Genomic DNA, 19785 nt, shown 5'->3' on the forward strand with positions numbered 1-19785 from the left:
AGCAGGAAAATAGAGATAGTGGAAACAAAGAGGGGAGAGAAAGCTCTCACCAAGCCCTAGAACAGCAACTGCTGGGGCCGGCAGTCTGCCCCACCCGAGATGGCCCTTTAATTGGGGCTGAACTCAGCATTCTCCAGCCTGGCATGTTAGTGTCACTGAGGACAGTGCGTGCTGGTCTGAGGTTGTCCAAAAGACCCAGCTGGAGTAGAGTGTGTACCATGTGTGTAGCTGTCACCCTGAATGCCAAGGACCTGAACAAGCACTGAGAAGATAGCACCAGCCCTGGGAAGGTGAAGGTCTCTCTTGCCTGGCTAGGGAGAAGGGGGAAAAGGTGAGAGGATGTTAAGGAGATGGTGGAGGGAACACTAATTTAGGGACAAGTTACTCTTTCACAAAACTAACTCTTTCTCTCCACCCCCTGGGTGTGTGCAGTCTTTGTGTATGTGTGAGTGCAAGTACTTGGGTGCTCACTCATACATGAGCATAAACATGCATGTGGAGACCTGGGGTTGATGTCAGAAGTCATTCTTAATGGCTTTTCCACTTCCACTTTGTTCATTGAGATAGCATCTCTCACTCAGTGAAACCCAGAGCTTGTCTCTCTCTCTCTCTCTCTCTCTCTCTCTCTCTCTCTCTCTCTCTCTCTCTCTTTCTCTCTGTGTGTGTGTGTGTGTGTACACACATACATACACAGACAGGGTTATGCTATATATCCCTAGCTGTCCTGGAACTCTCTATATTGACCAGGCTGACCTAGAATTCATTGACATCTGCTTGTGTCCCGAATGCTGGGCTTTAAGTCATGTGCCACCACACACAGCAATATGGCTAGTCTTGCTAGCTAGCTTACTCAGAGGCTGGAGTTACACACAGGCCAGCATTCTGCATTAAGTGGGTTTCTTGGGATCTGAACTCCAATCTTTGAGCTGACCAGGCAAGTGCTTTAACCACTGAGCAATCTGCCCAGCACCCACCAGACTCTAAGAGGCTGTACATCTCCTCAGATCTCCTCTAGTGACAGTCAGGTTCCAAGTAGCCCTAACTTAAGGTACTTCCTTCTCTCCAGCCCAGGTTCAGTTCCCATGACTCATGTGGCAGCTCACAACTGTCTGTAACTCCACTTCCAGGGACTCTGGTACCTCTCCTGACTTCCACATGCTCATGGTGGACATACATACACTCAAGCCCACACACATACACATACAATAAAACAAATACATATTTTAAATACATGAGAAAATTAAATTGAACGAGCTCCACCCCACCTCCCTCCCACTCCACCTCCCTCATCAGTCCTAAGGAAAATTCTAAACCTTTTCTGTAGACTTGTACTATATCTGTTTGTGAATCTCAAAAATGAGTCAACAAAAACTTTCGAACTGGATGCCCTAAACTTAGGAGTATAAAAATAATGATTCCACCATGGTGCCAGAGTCCTCAATGCTGATGTGAGATCAAGTTCTGAGCAAGTAAAAGGTTGCCTCTTAGGTGACCCAACTACTTTTGGGGATACCTGGCTTTGTGATCCTCCAGTCTCCTATACAGTCAGTCACAAGAGAAAACAAGGTAGAAGATTGAAGATGGACTTGAGATACCATGAGTCAGCAATGCTCTTCACTGAGGTGACCACTAGCTGGGTGTGGTAGCCCACGCCTGTAATCCCACCAGTTGAGAGACTGAGCCAGGTGGACTTCCATGGGTTTGAGTACAGCCTGGTCGTGGCTTTGAGGCCAGCTTAGTCTATATAGTGAGTTCCAGGGAGGCCCGGACTACAGATGGAGGCCCTCTCTAAAATTAATCTATTTATTGAATTAATTCTTATTTTTACAAATTTATTAAAAATAAAAATTAAGTTGGCAATTAGTTAAAAGGTTACCCTAGACATAAAAGAAGGAGAGGGTTGTAGTTGAAAGTTTCCTTGTTCTGCCAGGTCCTGCTGCCCTTCAGCCCCAAATAAACACACAGATGCTATATTAGCTATAAAACTACTGGCCAATGGCTAGGGCTTCTTATTGGCTAGCTCTGTCTTAGTTATTAACCCATTTCCATAAATCTATGTATTTCCACATGGTCTTGGCTTACCAGAGAATTCCCAGACTTATTACTCCTTTGGCAGCTATATGGTGTCTCCTTGCCACGCCTCTCTGCCTCTCCCCAGCATGCTCCTCTTCTTCTAACCCCACCTATCTTCCTGCCTCTATTGGCCAAACAGTGTTTTATTCATCAACCAATAAGAGAAACATATATACAGAAGAACATCCCCCATCAGAGGGTAGCACAAATATGTATTGAGTACATATTTACACACCAGGAATCATGGAATATAAGCATTCTTAATTCCACTGTATCATTTAGTCTTCTCAGTAGGTCTACAATTTTTTTTGCTATCATTATGGGTTTCAAATGAGGGAGTCCCAAATAGAGATATTAGATAACTTTCCGAGGTCACCTAGCTTAGTGGAGGAATCAAGGTCCAGGTCCCAGTATGCTTACCTCTAAAGTACATTTTCCTACCCAGATGGCCCCAGGAACTTTCTAGACATAAGGCTTATCATTATCATAGAAAGTGCAATGAGTCAGTCTTCCAGAAGACTTGAAGAAATAAATGCAGAGGGTGGATTTCCTCTACCTTAGTAAGCCTGGGTTTCTATAGCCAGCTAGCAGGCAGGGGGTGTTAGCATGAAGCTTACTCCCAGAGGGTCATGACTGTAGAAATGCCATAAGGTAGTCAAGCAGAAGCCGGTGCTAACATGATTAGCATGCAGAGTCCATCCAAGCATGGTCTCAGACCAATGCTTATGTGAGTGGGGAGGAAGCAGAATGGGGCAGAGGAAGCAGCTGGGTACCACAGCAGTCTCAGTGGAAGCTTCAGGTGATTACACAGTATCTCCAAAGACAAGGTGACTCTCCAGAGCTGTTCAGTGTTGGGGAGAGGGAAGTGCAGGGGGGGCTGTACCCTATCACTGACCAGTCCCTGGGTGTGAAGTGCCTGTTACCTAGAACAAAGATGCTTTTTCAGCTGACCCAAGTGATGCTGACAGATGTGAGTTGTCAAACAAACATCATTCAGCAGCTGGGAGAGTAAGTCCTTCAGCCCCAGAGGGGCCACCAGGATGTTTGGCAAGGTTCCTCAGTGATGCCAATGAAGAATTCTCTGGGGAAGCTGTTCCCTGGTTTGATGAGGCCAATTCCACAATACACAGAAAGTTCCAGGGGTAAGGCATCCCATGGATAAGGACTTGAAAGAGTAAATTCTGAAATATTAAGGTGGAGGAATAGGAAGGCTGGATTTCTGGAAGATGCCATGACATTTGATCATGCCCCCTCTGCTCCCTGTCCCAATGAAGTGAGACAGAAAAGGTGCACAGCATAAGGAGAATCAAAACCGGCATCCCATGTCTAATATGTTCCCCAGAAAAGCTCTGAGTGGTTAGTTCTACACTGGGTGGGAGAAAAGGAGACAACGGAAATGATGAGTGAGCTGGTCCTGCTATGAGGCAGTCACATTCTGTGGGGGGTGGGGTGCAGCCTTGTATGTGGGAGAAGGCAGAGAAAAGCACACGGTGTGCTTCTGGGCTGTCTTGGATGGTTCTGCCAGATTGTAGGGAAAATTAATTCAGCGGAAGCAAGCAAGCAAGGTGGGAAAGTCAAGGAGAAAACCTCTGAACAGGAGACTCAGGATGAGTCCTGAATAATGGAAAGCAGAGACCTGCCCCCCCCAAATGTTCTCATTTCCCTGTCCTGAAACCCTGAAGGGTGGGGTGGGGGTCACCCAAGTTCAGTCCATCTGCAGATTAGGAGTCTACCCAGAGAGACATGCACAGCTTCCATCTTCGCAGTAAGCCCTTTGTGTCTTGCCACTCTGAACCTGTCCATGGTGCTGAATCACAAAGCCTTGTCCCCGGCAAGCCTTCCCTTGGGATGATCAAGTAGGTCTTCAGAGTCTGTTTTCCTTCTTCAAGAACACAGCAAGATGGACCTCCTCACAGATGTTAGTTCTAGGAGACCTCTTCCTAGACATACAGTTCCCAACCTTCCTTACTGGGCAAAGCCAGACAGGACAGGCAGTCCTACCTTGGGGCCAACACAAGGTGCAAGGTGGGCAATCTGAAGATGTGCCCTGGAGTGAGATCCTTCACAGTAATGGAGTCATTTTTTATCCTGACTTTGGTGAGGGCAACAATGGACTTACACATGAGATGAACATACATATACACATATACATATGCATATCCACATGCAACAGCACTCATGAAAAATGTGACAAATGCAGAGTAAGGTCTGTAGACTGGTTAGTTAAGCTGTGCCAAGGTCCACTTTCTAGCTTGATACCTGTGCAGCTGTTACCCTCCCACACCACTGGGGAAGCTAGGGATAGCTATCTAGAGTGCTTTGCATACCCTCTGTGTGTGCACAGTCCAGAAAACAGCACTGTGTCATTCCTCAGGCACAATCTACCTTTGTTTGTCTGTTTTCTTGCTTGCTTGTTTTTGAGACAGTCTTTCATTGGGCTGGAGCTCACCAAATGTCAGGCTAGCTTCCCTGTGAGTCCTAGGTATCTAGGTGTCTCCATCTGACCCAGTGCTAGGATTACAAGCATGCAATGCTACCCCTAACTTCTGTTAGATCCTGGTGACTGTAAGGGAAGTACCAAAAGAGCCAGTTGTCTCCTCAGCCCCTATGTCTTCTTAAAGTCTATAATTACTTCAAGACAATACTTTCTATGTTCTTTATTCTTTGAATGTTCCGTGCATTTATACAATGTAATCAATCACATCCTATCAATCATATCCATCTACCACTACTTATTTTAACTCCCCTAGTGCCTCCCTATGAGCTTCATGTCCTTTATTTATGTATTTATTTACTTATTTAAGCACAGGATTCCCAGTGGCTGGGCCTGCTTGAGAGCCTCTTCCTTAGTTACCTAGATCCTTTAGAGGTTTAGACATTCCATCCCCAGGATACTTCCATGCCCTGAAGCACCATGCTATGGCCTCAGGGTCATGCCCTTCTTTATGTCACTTTAAATGTCTCTTTGGTCCACCCCTTGGACATGAGCAGAGTTCTTCAAGAGCAGAGGTCATACATCCTGAGTCTCCCATTTTCTCAAATCCTTAAGACCAGCAACTGGTGTCCAGCTATTACTTGATGACAGATGGATAAATGTCTGTCTCCTACAGCATCCAAGCACTCTCAAGCCCTTAATCACCCTGCTCTTCCCAGATTCTAAGTCCATCTCCAGAGTGGCCTGGTTTTATGTGAGAACATAAAGAAGTACATGACTTGCAGTCAACAGGAGTCAACAGGCGCCATGAACTAGATACTGAAAAGGTACATTACAACGGGGCCTGACTGCATGACCACCCTGAAACTGGGCTGCATTTTACAGATGGGGATATTTACACTGAATGAGGAGGTCATGGTAATGAAATTTAAAACTGAGTTGTGCTTTCCAGTCTCCCCACCTACAGGGAGAATAATTGTGAGTCTCATTGCCCGACCTTGCTTATCAATCATTGTAAGGTAGGTGTGGAAGGCAGAGGGAACCTTTGGAGCATTTGTTATCTGGCAGATTCCTCAGAAGCAGGACCAGGGCTGAGAGTGCTGACTCCCCCCTGTGTTCTTACTGAAGTAGTCAGTGAATAAATTCATAACAGAAAGAATGAACTGATGCTTGCAGAGCCTGAGTTCAGAGCAGGAGCTCTGCCAACATTCCTTCTCAGTTTTCTGCCCTTCTTGTCTTCTTCATCCTATCCCAGCCCTTTCTGGCATGAGCCCCATCCAAAGCATGCCAAGCAGTGGGGAAGCTTCCAGTGCCTTCTGGCTGTAAAGGAAGGACAATGTGCCACCTGCGGTTGGGGAGTTTGGGCATAGGATGGAGGAGACAGGCCCTGGGTAGATCTCTGTTCTCTCTCTCTCTCTCTCTCTCTCTCTCTCTCTCTCTCTCTCTCCATATATATGTATATATAATATATATGTGTGTGCACGTGTGCATGTGCACATGTGTGCATGTGTGTGCCTATATATGTGTGTGTATAGATATAGATATAGATATCAACTTGGCACAAGCACAGAGCATCTGGGAAGAGGGAACTTCAAATGAGAAAAATGCCTCCATCAGATTGGCCTTTAATGAATGACATGGGAGGGCCCAGTCACTGTGGGTGGTACCACCCCTGGTCAGGTGGTCTTGGGGTTGTACAAGAGAGCAGTAACAAGACACTAAGAAGCATTCCTCCATGGCCTCTGGATCAGTTCCTACTTCTAGGTTCCTGACTTGAGTTCATTGCCTGACTTCCCCAGATGATGGTTCATTACCTAGGAGTATAAGCTGCAATAAATCCTTTCTTTCCCAAGTTACTTTTGGTCATGATGTTTATTACAGCAATAGAAACCTAACTAGGACAAGTGCCTTCAGCCTAAGGCTGGCCAGGGCTAGGGGGAGGCAGGACAAACCATTAATCTGGGTCCCTTTCCAAAGGGCCAGAGAGTGAACTCCAGGTTGGCTCTGCAGCCTGGTGTTCTCCCACAAAAATCAATGTGTACAAAGGAGCCAGCAACACCAAGGAAGTAGTTAGGAGAAGGTTCATTAGAACTTTACAGTGTGTTTCTGCCTGTCACTCTGAGTCTATGCTTTTCAGAAATGCAAAGGTCCCTGTCAGTCATCAGTGTAATCTCCAGGGGACTGAGTCCTTACTTCTTTCATCCAGTGAGGAGAAGGAAGACTGCTCTGATATCAATGTACCAAAGCCGATCTACACTATTTTATAAAAACAAACCTATGATAAAATTTATAAATGAGACACATCAAGAGATTAACAATAATAACTAATAATAAAATATAACAATTTCAATATGCTAAAATCAGAGTTATTTCAAGCTTATGAGTTGTTTATTCCAGATCTTGGTTGACTAGAGGCTCCTGAGACCATAGAAAGGAATTTTGACATTGACTTCTGTCTCCTACCTTTTTCAGAAACTTGTGTTCCCATAGAATCAAGTCAGGTAACCCAGGATCATCTCCCAGTTTCCAGATCAACTGATTAATGACCTTCATTCCATCTGTAGCCTCAGCTCCCTTCTATCACATCGGTGTAATGTGTTCACGAGTTCCAGGATTAGAGTGTGGGCATTTGGTATGGGTGCTTCTCTGCCTCCTACACCAAGTAGTAGAGATTGCAGTGTGCCCAGCATCTACAAAGGGAGGTCTGTGCTCCCACCCAGAGTTGGAAGTCCAGGTGCTCACCCAAACTTGTTCCTAGATTGGTGTGTGCCTGGAGGTTTTTTTCCTCCATGGCCAGCCCCAGCACTGTCTATATTTGAAAGAGTAGACTAGATTACTAGTGTGAAGCCATCTACAATGCTGCCAATTTTGGTTCTGGGATGGTACTTTGTTACAAAGTGTGGTGGGATGTGGAATCTTTAGCTGAGCAGCCACTGGCTAGTTGTGACTCTCATTGTGGAGAAGAAAGTCAGGTCTCATTCTGTAACAAGTCCAGTCTCTTGTTGTGCAATATTAGTTTGGGATGTGTTACATTCATTTATGCTGTGGAATGTTTGTTTGATGATGCAAAGATGTGTTACATTCTTTTATGTTTCATTTGTTTAACTCTGAATCTTTGTTGCTTTGCCTGTCTAGTAAAGAACTGAATGACCAGTAGCTAGGCAGGAAAGGGATAGGCAGGAGAATAAATAGAAAGAGAAGAAGAGAAAAGGAGAAAAAGGAAGAGAGAGGACACCAGGAGCTAGTCATTCAGCCACACAGTCAGCCACGGAGTAAGAAGTAAAGGAAAATATATAGAAAAGAGAAAAATAAAAACCCAGAGGCAAAAGATAGATGGAATAATTTAAGGAAAGCTGGCTAGAAATAAGCCAAGCTAAGGCTGGGCATTCATAAGTAAGACTAAGTCTCCATATATTTATTTGGGAGCTGGGTGGTGGGCTCCCAAGAGTTTGTCTGCCTAGGGATGAATGTCTGCCCCAATCAGAGACTCCATCAACCAGATACATGAGATGTTTGGAGGTATTTTTTCCAAGCCTGGCCATCTGGCCACCCAGGTCCTCCACTAAGGTGGGCTAAGGAGGGAATGGGGGATTTGCCCTGAGAATAGAAGACTAGCATTCACTTTAGTAAGGTGAAGCCACTCTACAATGCTGCCAATTTTGGTTCTGGGATGGTACTTTGTTACAAAGTGTGGTGGGATGTGGAATCTTTAGCTGATGCAGCCACTGGCTAGTTGTGACTCTCATTGTGGAGAAGAAAGTCAGGTCTCATTCTGTAACAAGTCCAGTCTCTTGTTGTGCAATATTAGTTTGGGATGTGTTACATTCATTTATGCTGTGGAATGTTTGTTTGATGATGCAAAGATGTGTTACATTCTTTTATGTTTCATTTGTTTAACTCTGAATCTTTGTTGCTTTGCCTGTCTAGTAAAGAACTGAATGACCAGTAGCTAGGCAGGAAAGGGATAGGCAGGAGAATAAATAGAAAGAGAAGAAGAGAAAAGGAGAAAAAGGAAGAGAGAGGACACCAGGAGCTAGTCATTCAGCCACACAGTCAGCCACGGAGTAAGAAGTAAAGGAAAATATATAGAAAAGAGAAAAATAAAAACCCAGAGGCAAAAGATAGATGGAATAATTTAAGGAAAGCTGGCTAGAAATAAGCCAAGCTAAGGCTGGGCATTCATAAGTAAGACTAAGTCTCCATATATTTATTTGGGAGCTGGGTGGTGGGCTCCCAAGAGTTTTTTAAAAAACAAACAAACCAACAACAATACAGTCTCTGCAATTGCTAAAGTCTCTTCCAAAAAGGAAGAGGGATGAAGATTTTGCGTGTCTGCCCCAATCAGAGACTCCATCAACCAGATACATAGAGATGTTTGTCCTCATCTATTTCAGCTCAGCTCCAAGCTGGGCTTGGTGGCACATACATCTGCAATCTCAGTGCTGGGGAAGTAAAGGCAGGAGTCCAGAGCCAGCTTCAGCTACACACAGAAGAGCAAGCCTCAGCTACATGGGATCCTGCCTCAGAACAAATCCAAACTCACCCAGGTCAGTTCTCTAATTGGAACTAAGGTGGGCTAAGGAGGGAATGGGGGATGGGCTGCATGAGGCCTTGCCCTGCCCTCATTTGAATAGAAGGGGCTGGGCTGAGCCAGGCTTAAGAGACTGGGCATTTCAGTTTCATGTACCCTTTAAGATACATAAAATACTAGAGATTTCCAGATATCTTAAGGACAACAGGAAAGGAGGCACACTGGGGACTGCCCCTCCCCTCCAGGAATATCACCAAACATTTATTGCAGGTCTGTGTTCTGTCCCTGAGGTGTTTGTTAAACGAGAAACTGACCCCAACTGCTGGAGATTCTGGAAATGCTCACCTCTCTAAGCAGAAAAATTTGGGGTGGGGGCAGCTGACTATTCTTTTTCTCCCTCCCACCACATTGTTCTAGAAGCTTCTGAAGTTTAAGATGAAAGGCCTCCTTCAGACTAAGCGTCATCACAGACAGAAATACTGGCTGTCCTTGAGTCTGGAAAGCGTGGGGTTGGGAGCCTCTTCTCTCTCTCCTCGGTCACCCTGAGCACACTGACTTGTATTTTCTTGTTACATGCTGGCTTTCTCAAGTGACCTGGGTTTTCTGACCCCTCCAGCCCATGCTGACTAGCTAGCATTCACTAACACTGTCCTCAGCTGTGCTCTGGAACAGGCTGCAGCTTCTACAAGGTGTTATGAAGAGCACGTCTGTTTTTTACAGAACTCGGGAAGACGGTTCTCCAGCTCGTAGCTCAGTGTACCTTAAGTAATGGCTCCCATGATAAATTCCGCTTAGAGTTTAATGCCAGGAGCCTGTTTATGTCCCCTGAAAACTGGCCTTTTGTTCTGGCGGGGAGAACACTATATCCTTGTGCTTCTACTTTGGTCTGAGCTGCCAGGACCTCAGAGCTAAAGTGAGTGATTAATTGCCACAGGCTCCATATTTTCAGTGGAGGCTGCAGCTCAATCTTTCCCATTCACCATGCCTTCTAGGAGAGAAGAGGGTCAAAGCCCCAGAGAGACCAACTTGCTGGCTTGCAGTCTACTTGTTCCATCCCAGACCTAATGGGTAACCCCAGATGCTGCTTGGAGTCTTTACATCTCCACTCGTTCCTCTGCAGAGTCTGGGAGCTGCTGCTCTGAGTCACATGGCTTCTTATCTCAAACAATTCTCTGCTGAAGCTTTGCTTTCCTGTAAAACCACTTCAAACCTATTTGGACATGGGAAGATTTTTTTTTATGTGTGATATTGCATTTAATTGTGTTATATGAAAAATAGAGATGATAGCATCCAGCCTTTGTACACAGTAGTTGAAAATCACCATAAGAGTAAGACTGATAAGGTTAAACTTAAAAGCAATTCTAAACTTAAGATACATGGGCACCTATGGTAAAGAAACTAAAACCAAACCAATTGAGCATCAACAACAAAACCATGAATGGTCTCAGAGCCTGTGTCAGCACAGGCAGAAATGATGGCGAACTCGTCCGATCCTGGCCAGTAAACAGCAGTGTTAGAAGAAACTAGAAGGTGATGTTTTCACTCTATTAAGTCATAGAAAAATTAGAAACTGTTACTTTGAAAAACTATTCAACAAATCACAGTGGCTGTTTAAAAGAAAATCAGATGAAGATGGATCATGTTGTTAAATGGTTTTCTCTGTGTGGTGGTCCTTCTGTGTGAGTCATGATCTTATGTCATGCATTTCTACACGGGTGTTGGGGGTCTTAGATTCTAAGCTCCAGGTAAATTCTTCAATGGAATACTCTGCAGCTGTGAAAATGAATGCAGGAGCATATTAAGAAACAGAAAAGACCTAGGATACATGAAGTCCCCTCTCCCAACAAAAAGAAAGAAGAAAGGAAGGGAAGAAGGAAACAGGAATGAAAACAGAATAGCATATGTAGGATTCTAACTTCTGTGAAAACAGGCAAAAGTGTGGATATATATTTTGCTTGCTTATATAGACTTTGAACTAACAGCCGTTTATGTGAATGCTAGTGAGATTTGGGTGGATTCTGTGTTGGACTAAAACAGGCTTTCTATACTTTTTATTTTTGAACTGTGTGAATATATTTCAGTTTCAAAATCAAAACATAAGGCTGGAGATGGACTCAGTGGTAGGGTCTTGCTTACTGAGTACATGGCTTACATCACCAGTGTAGGAAGAAAGGAAAGAAGGAAGAAAGCCATAAAGAAGCCTTCTCTTTTAATTTCTCCATAAACTCATTACACATTTTATTTAGCTAAGTGTTTAGAGCCAGTTTCCTCCATGTCAATCCTTACCTCACATCACTTTATTCTAGGATAACCTGTTCTGAAAGGGGCCCTAATATTCATGGCTTTGGACAGGCAGTGACAGCCACGGAAAAGTCCAAGAGGGACCAAGGAAATTCAAGTGCAAACCCTTCCCCCTACCTAACATTGAAGTTGAATGCCTGGGTTCTCCATCACTTCCACATTTCCTGAGATGGACTCTGAGGCCATTAAATGTCAGATGTTGGCCTGGCAGGATTGTAGCGGAACAGTGTGTGTGTGTGTGTGTGTGTGTGTGTGTGTGTGTGTGTGTGTGTGTGCTGGAGGGGCAGGGACCAGACCCTCCTCCTGAAAGAATAGCTTTTTTTGAGATCCCTACAGTATGTTGAGCAATTAGGGGTGCTTTCTCGTGACTCACTTGGTACTTGGTTCTGACTTCCCTCTGCAATTCCAGAATGCACACACTTTATTGGGCTAAGCTCTGAAATGGTTGAGTATTGCTACCTGGCTTCCCAGATTTAGAGTAGGAAGAAGTGGCAGAATGCATCAATGAACCCCTTTGTTCTCTGGAGGAAATGGGGGGATCTCTAAATGAAGTAAGTGACTTCAAGCCACACAGTTGGCACCTGGACTTGCCATCAACCCCTTACAGCCATCCTGGCTGGATGCTCAGACTCCAGGATTCAATAAAAAATCAGGGCCTATTAGGATTTGGATATAAAGAGGCTCATAATTGGCTACGTGATCCCATCTATTTGAGGAAGTTCTGGAAATTTTAGGAGGTACAGTCTAGCTGAAGAAAATAGATATTTAGGTGTCTCTTCTCCATGGCCCCACTCTCTCTCCTTTTCTGCTTCCCTTGCAATTCGAGGTGAATATTCTCTGCCATTTGCTCCTGCCACCACAACTGTCTGTATTACTGCAGACCCATTCATGGTGCCAAGAACCATGCACTTGAAGTCTCTGAAGCCATGAGCTAAAGTGAACCCTTCTTTAATTTTCTTCTGTATGGTATTTTGTCACAGTGATAAATGTGACTGGGCCTATCTCTCCTTATATGATAGTTCATACTCTGGGGTTCTTTCTCCAAGGTCAGAAGGAAGGGCTTCTCCCAAATGAGAATCTGGCATTGGTGAACACAGTCGAGAGGGTCTTCCCAAAGAGGGCTGCCAGTGGGCACTTGCATACATCTAGGGACATAAGGGACAGTAACTCAGAGATAGAGAGCCAGAAAGACTGCCCCTGGAGGAGAGGAAGAGTGACATAAATTATGACTTCATGTCCCCAATAAATCTCTATGATAGAGCGGAGTTCTGGCTGCAGGCATAAATGCTGGGCTTGTGATGGATGAATGGACGGGGCGCTAGAGATGAAAGAGATTCTCCAATCTCCGAGTGATGCTGGCCTGTTTGATGCTCAGTATCCATAACAAGGATGTGCCCTGTGATGAAAGATAGCCCAACAAATGTCAGTGCCAACTTGTTTAAGTTACAACCTTCCTGGTGACCAGGGACTGGCAGGTTGGGCTCAGAACTCTCTGCCAAGCCCCCAGTGCATAGAGGGACCAGTTCAAGGCTTCCTCACCCACCATGTGCATCCTGTCACCTCTTAACCATGGTAAGGTGCAGAGTGACTGATCTCTTACCATTCCCCACTCGGTTTATTCCAATCTGGTTTTTTAACTTCTGCTCCATACATCTAAGAGTGAGGACTACAAAGGACCAAATCCTATTTGTAAGCATGTGGCCTAAGAGAACAGATCCATCTACCTGAGGAAGGTTCTAGGCTAAGTACAAGGTCTTCTCACAGAGAACATTTGACCCACAGACACCTCACATCTGCTAAAGCCATCAAGGAGCTACACTCTATTCCCCAGTCTCAGTACAGTCCTAATGTTCAGAAAAACTCTTTCTCAACACTTTTCCCACCTCTGAACATTTGTTTCTTTATCAATCAAGTACACCCAGGATGCATTCCATCAGGGTGCTTGTCCAAGTGGCCACATATGTAGACCAGAGGTTGCCATAAAGATATCTTCCTGTATCATCCTCCACTTTATTTATTTTTGGTTTTTCAAGTCAGGGTTTCTCTGTGTAGTTCTGGTTATCCTGGAACTCACTCTGTACATCAGGTTGGCCTTGAACTCACAGAGATCTGTCTGCCTCTGCCTCTGCCTCTGCCTCCTGAGTGTTGGGATTAAAAGTGTATACCACCACTACCCAGTGATACCTTATGTTTTGAGACAGGATCTTTCTCCAAGCCTGGAATTCACTATTTTGGTTAGATTGGCTGGCCAATGAGCTTCCAGGATCTGCCTGTCTCTATACCCTAGAGCTGGGGTTACAGACATGAACTGCCACACATGGATTTTGACATTGAACGTTGAGGTTCACTCAGGTCCTTGTGCTTGCATAACAGGAACTTTATCACTGAACCATCCCTACCCCCAAGTCTTCTCAGTTCTGAGCCATTCTTTCTCACCCTGTCCCATCAGATCCTAGCATCCTAAGCAGCTTGCCAAGCTTATCCTCCGCCCCGCTCCACTGCACAAGTCCACTTGAGTTACCAGCTGCATTTTGTTCATATCTAGTTGCTTGGCAGGTTTCTACCCTTAAGAAAACTACAAAGTGTTTCCAGCCGGTGCCCTGCTACTTCCTTGTACAGAGACACTTGGTAAGTGGGGACTGGACCACAGCCCTGGACTTAAATAGGAGCCTCTTCTTTGCTGCCAATCGGAGAACTCACCAAACACAAAGAAGGCACTTACTGAGCCTGCCCCATTGCCCAGCACATAGAACTGGCACAGGATCTATGGAGAATGGAGGCCAATAAAGCTGGCCAGTGCCATCCATCTCAGCAAAGCTAAGCTGGCTCTCAGCAGTGGTTGGCAAAGCCAGGCTGCCCAGATGTTGGTACTGAACTGCTGATTCTCAGGTGAGTCATACCACCTCCTGTGATGCCCCAGACAGACTTTAGCCCTGGGTTTCCCTCTAACACAAGATCCAGGGCCAGACAGTCTGTCTGCTTCCTCTGTGGGCTCACATCTTCTCTGCTCCTGGACAGCTGAGGGGCAATAGCTCCAAGGGGGAAGAAGATATCCCTTGGAGAGATCCCCATAGTTAAGTATGTACATCAATGTTCATGGAGTATGACACCCCTGCTCCCCTAGTTCTGGCCAGCTGGAAGGCTACACACAGAGCCCCTTCTTTTTGACCACTCCCAAATGCTACCCACTTCCACCTGGAAAGCCTTCTCATTTAAGAATGGAGTCACTTCTTATTCCACAGACTTTGGAACAGTCAAGTTGTCCATAACTGTGTCAAAACCTGTGCAGAAGGGATGCATCTATCTGTGGGAAAACAAGATGGCATTATACTTGTGCCAACACTTAACCCCTCTCATCTCTAGGAAGTTCAGCTTTTTATCTAACCTAAATCTCTTTCAATGCTGCGGAAGCCATTTGCTCTCTGTCCCCCTACAGATCTTGGCTGCTATCCAAAAGTTCATTCTTGCCTCCTCTTTGCTGGTTGTGTGGCCAGGATAGGGTTGTCCTGTGACTTTGCTTTAAATATCAAAGCCTAGGGAATGATTTTCATCCTTGCCAGTTAGTTCCATCTGCCTTAATTACATTTTCAATCTTGTCACTTACTGTCAATTCATATTTCTTTTAACAGCTGAGAATGCCCATGAGGGCCTGGGTGTGGGGGTTCCCTGCCCTTCTTGGGCTACTCCATCACTGAGAACTGGTAAATTGCTGTCACCTGCCCTGAGGCTTGCTGAATAACAAGCTGAGTAAGTCTCCACCCCCACCTGCTACCCCAACTCAACAATGCTGGCTGCTGCCCAGCCGGCTGTCCACCCTCCTGCTGACTGCCCCTGGGTTTCAGGGTGACCTGGCACTTGTGTACAATACACTGCAGGAATCTGGGAGTCCAGCAGTCTGCCTGTGTTGGGCACCTGCTCAGCTGGCCCTATGCCTGGCTTCAGCACAAATACTAACTGAACTTCTGTGAGAATACTAACAGCTTATTGCTCCCTTGACGTCTACATGCTCTCTTCTACCAAAGGCCTGAAGATCTAGACCACTGGCTTGAGGGAAGACTGAGGAGAAGGCCCCAGAAAACAGATGAAGGGTAAAGATGACTCAAAGGGAGAAATGACATATATACCCACGTAACTGTATACTAGCGTAGCCCCACATTTTGCTTTGTTATTTGAGCAGTGCATAAAATTGAAGGAGCACACCCAGAGTTTGCTTCAAGCCCCTTTCCTACCAAACCACCCAGACTCCAGCCCCAGGTTGAACTCTGCACCAGTGCTTAGGTAGAGCTCTGGTCCTTGCCCCAGACTAAGCTATGACCTGAGGCTAAGGCAAACCTTGTCACAAGCTGGTCTCTGTCCTGACCTAGTTTCTGTCCTGCCCAGGATTATTTTCTTAGTCTGAAGAGTCTAACCTTGGTCACAGATCAAACCTTGACCTTGGTCTCTGCATGCACATCCTAACACCTGCTCTGACCACTGACAGATCAAGAGAGACCAACTGGCTGAGTGTGGGCCAACCCCTGGGTCTGCATGTAGGTCCACAGGATAGTCTTTAGTTCCTAGGCTACAGGTGAACTAAAGGCACCACTGGAGGAGAGGAGCCACAGGAGCAGGTGGGGTGAGCCACTATTCAAGCCTTGTCTTGAGTGTGTTTACTTTGCTCTCATCACTGCCTTATACAACTGTCCTAACCCCATTTCTTCCCATTTCCCAGGTTACCTTGCCAGTCTCCAAGCTGCCCCACCAGAACATCCATGAGCCAGGTTTCCTGCAGACCCTATGCCTTCCTTCTCCTAGCATGGAGTGGCCAGCAGTGCCGACTAGCAGTGGCTAAAGGTTGGAATCAAGGCAGGCTGGCAAGTTTATCTAACTCTAAAGTGGAAGGAAAAAGAGACCTTTCCTGGAAAGCCTTTTATCTCCTGCAATGTGATGTCTCTTCCAGGAAGTCTCCCCCAACACCTCAACCCCTTTGAGCTGCATCCAGCTGCCCTGAGCAGATCCAATGACACTCATTTGACACAGGCCTCCTACAGATTCCATTACTGCTTTGTCTGTCTGTGGGCTATTTCTCTACTATGGATGGCTGGGCTAAATTGGTCCTCTGGTGACATCAATACTGCACATGCTGGAAGTGACACCTCTCAGACCTCATCTTACACTTCTCAGAGGTGCATTGGGACAGTGGCTCAGCAGTTCAAACAGTGACTTCAACAAGGCACAGGTTTATTACTCACCTGCACAAAGATCTCAGCTCCTGTGGCATTTCTGGGGTCACCTGGCATGACCTGACCTCATCAAGCAGCTGGCAGAAAGGAGTGACAGTGATTATTACCAGGTAGCATTCAGCATGGCCTCTTTTCACATAACACATTATGCTTTAAGTGTATTGCAGTGTATTTCTTTGTTCAGGCTCCTTTGTCACAAGGCTCTGGCCAATGGGATGCACTTGCTGCTCTTCAGAAGATAGGAAGAAGGCCGAGGCTCCATCCTTGGCAGCAGAAGTGTGTGACCCAAGCATACTGCTCCTGGCAGTTTCCACAGAGTTACCTCTTCCAATCTCCTGTCTGGCCACCTTGTATCTAGGGCAGCTATTTCCTGGGACTTACCACAACCTTCGTGCTTCTAGCCCTGATAATGATTTGATTGCACTGCTAATATTTTAATCTCTCTCTCTCTCTCTCTCTCTCTCTCTCTCTCTCTCTCTCTCTCTCTCTCTCTCTCTCTCTCTGTGCATATTCATGTGTGTGAATGTGGGCGTATGTATGCCACAGTGCATGTGTGTCAGCCAGAGGAAAACCTTGGATGTCTGGTCTCGACTTCCATCTTGTTTGAGACAGGGCTTTTCAACAATACATACACCAGGCTTGCTGGCCTTTTCTGGGAATCCTCCTGTCTTCACCTTCATCTCACCAAAGAAATACTGGGACTGCAGACATGTATATTACTATGCCTGGCTTTATGTGGGTTCTAGGGGTCCAAACTCAGGTCCTCATGCTTATGTGACAAAGCACTTTACCCATTAAGCCCTCTCCCTGGCTTTATTTCATGAGTGCTCAACCCTCGATGTTGATTCCCTTACTGTCTGGAATACCTATAAAATAATAATAATAATAATAATAAAATAATAATAATAATAATAATAATAATATTTTCTTCTTGTTCTGCACCCACACTCACTATCAGGAATCATTTGCTTTTCCCTCTTGACTAGAACTCAGCTCAGGACCATATAGGGAGGCCAGGAAATGAAGATTTTTATTCTTAGGAGGCATGGACTCAGCTGACATAGAGGTAAAGTAGCTACAAAAGAAAGGAGAAAAAGATGTACACGGAAGGATAGTAGCCACCCATCTCAGGTGTCATCATAAATTCTAGCCAGAGGAGGCCTTGTGAAAGCTGCCACTGGCTCTGCAGCATCTCAAGGCCACACACCTACCATGATTCCATAATTCTAGAACTCCACCTGGAAGCTCGGGTCTGCCCACATCACGAGTTCCTCTGCTACTGATACTCTGACGATGGCATGAGGGTATAAGTGAGTTGAGCAAGGTCTTCGGGTTGGGGTGGAGCTGCTATGAGCCACCTCATCCCCTGACTGTCCTCATGCTCTGTACTAATAAGGACCTATGTTAGGTACTGGGGATGCTGTGACAGCTCAGATGGGGACCACTGCTCTCCAGACACTCAGAGTCTTCCCAACACAGGCCCACTTTGGTCCCTCCAGCATGAGGCCCAAACTGAGGCCCATGGGCTACAAACATGCAGCAAAAATAGCTATGAGCCAGGTGGTGGTGGCACACCTTTAATCCCAGCACTCAGGAGGCAGAGACAGGCAGATCTCTGAGAGTTTGAGGCCAGCCTGATCTGCAGAGTGAGTTCTAGGACAGTCTTTGAAGCTAGAGAGAAACCCTGTCTTGAAAAATCAAACACACACACACACACACACACACACACACACACACACACACACACACAGGAATGTGACCCAATACAAAATTTTAAGCTAGCTTACTTAAAATTTGAATTTTTTTTTACCTGCCTCTCCCCAGTAACTCTACTGCAATGGTATTCTCAGGTGTGAGCTTCATAGGCGACAGTGTCCTGTCACAGTGCTCCTTGGGCTAAGGCAATTGCCATGACGTCAGACACCTGACTTCCATTCCCAGGTCCACATGGTAGAAGGAGAGAAACAACTCCTAAAAGCTGCACTCTGAGCTCCACATACACACAGTGGCACATGCAACCCCCACCCCACTCTGTGCCCTAAATAATAAAAGTTTTAAAGGGTAGGCATGCTTGCTAAGGACTATTTGTTTTTCTCCTCACTGGAAAAAGATGTTATTCCCTCCCACACATACCCCCCCCCCAAATCCTGAAGCCAAATGTAGGACATCTTCCTAGACCTCTAGGCATAGTGAACTACCCATCAGATTCTCATTCAACTTAACATTGGCTACAGTGGGTTGTGGTAGCCTATCTGATGCCCTGTCTGTCCCATAGACCCTCAAATGCCAAGTCCTTTACTACCTCAGTCTCAAGCCCACCCTCCCACCTCATTCCAACCATGCCTTTCTCAGATCTGTAGGCTTCTTTCTACCCCCTGTGGCTCCACAGAGAGTCCTCCTTCTGGGACACATCCTCCCCCACCTCACCCCCACCTTGCTGGCTAAGCCTCACCAGCTAGCACCTCTCCCAAGCAGCTTTTCCCTGTCCCTTGAAGATAACTGAGCCTCTCCCCTCCCCTTCAGCCTCTCTGCTTCTTCTATCACCCTCATTTCAATCATTAGGACCTGCAGCCACCAGACCCAGATGATGGTGCAGCTCTTGGCCCCACCAGGACCTTCCTAGTAGAAAGATGAACACCAGTGAGTCACGAACAATTCCTCTGCTCACGAAGATTCTAATAATGTTGCTGGTGTGGACTGGAACCTTGTGCCTGAACACTTTTGATTTCCCACCAGACTTTGAGCTTGTTCTGAGAGTACAAGACATCTCTCACATACTTCGCATCCTTTCTGCCTTCTACAAAAGGTTTTATTGGTGTAGCCAATAAAAGCACAGGGCATCTAATTAAATCCAAATTGCAGATGAATGATGAATAAATTGAGGGGTCCAAATATGGCTTGTACAGCATAAGTAATGTAGTTACACTGAAAAAAATAAATCAGTTGTTGCTCTGAAATTCAAATTTAATTTACATTGTGATTTGTGTAGAGTTACATTTAATTTGTGTTTTCTCTACAACCCTACCTCAACCCCTGCCCAAGTCCCTGACTCCATAAGAAGCCTTTCAAACACACTTATTGAATGAAGGCTGATTGGAGAAGTAAACGGGAACCTTGCTGATAAATCAAAGCGGCTTGCCCGCCTCGCTTGCTTCCTGTCATTGCTGCTAAAATAAAACCAGCAAGAAGTTCTTTTAAAACCTGGCCTCAGTGAGCAACTGTGC

This window comes from Cricetulus griseus, chromosome 4 (genome assembly GCF_003668045.3).
Source record: "Cricetulus griseus strain 17A/GY chromosome 4, alternate assembly CriGri-PICRH-1.0, whole genome shotgun sequence".
Lineage (NCBI taxonomy): Eukaryota > Metazoa > Chordata > Mammalia > Rodentia > Cricetidae > Cricetulus > Cricetulus griseus.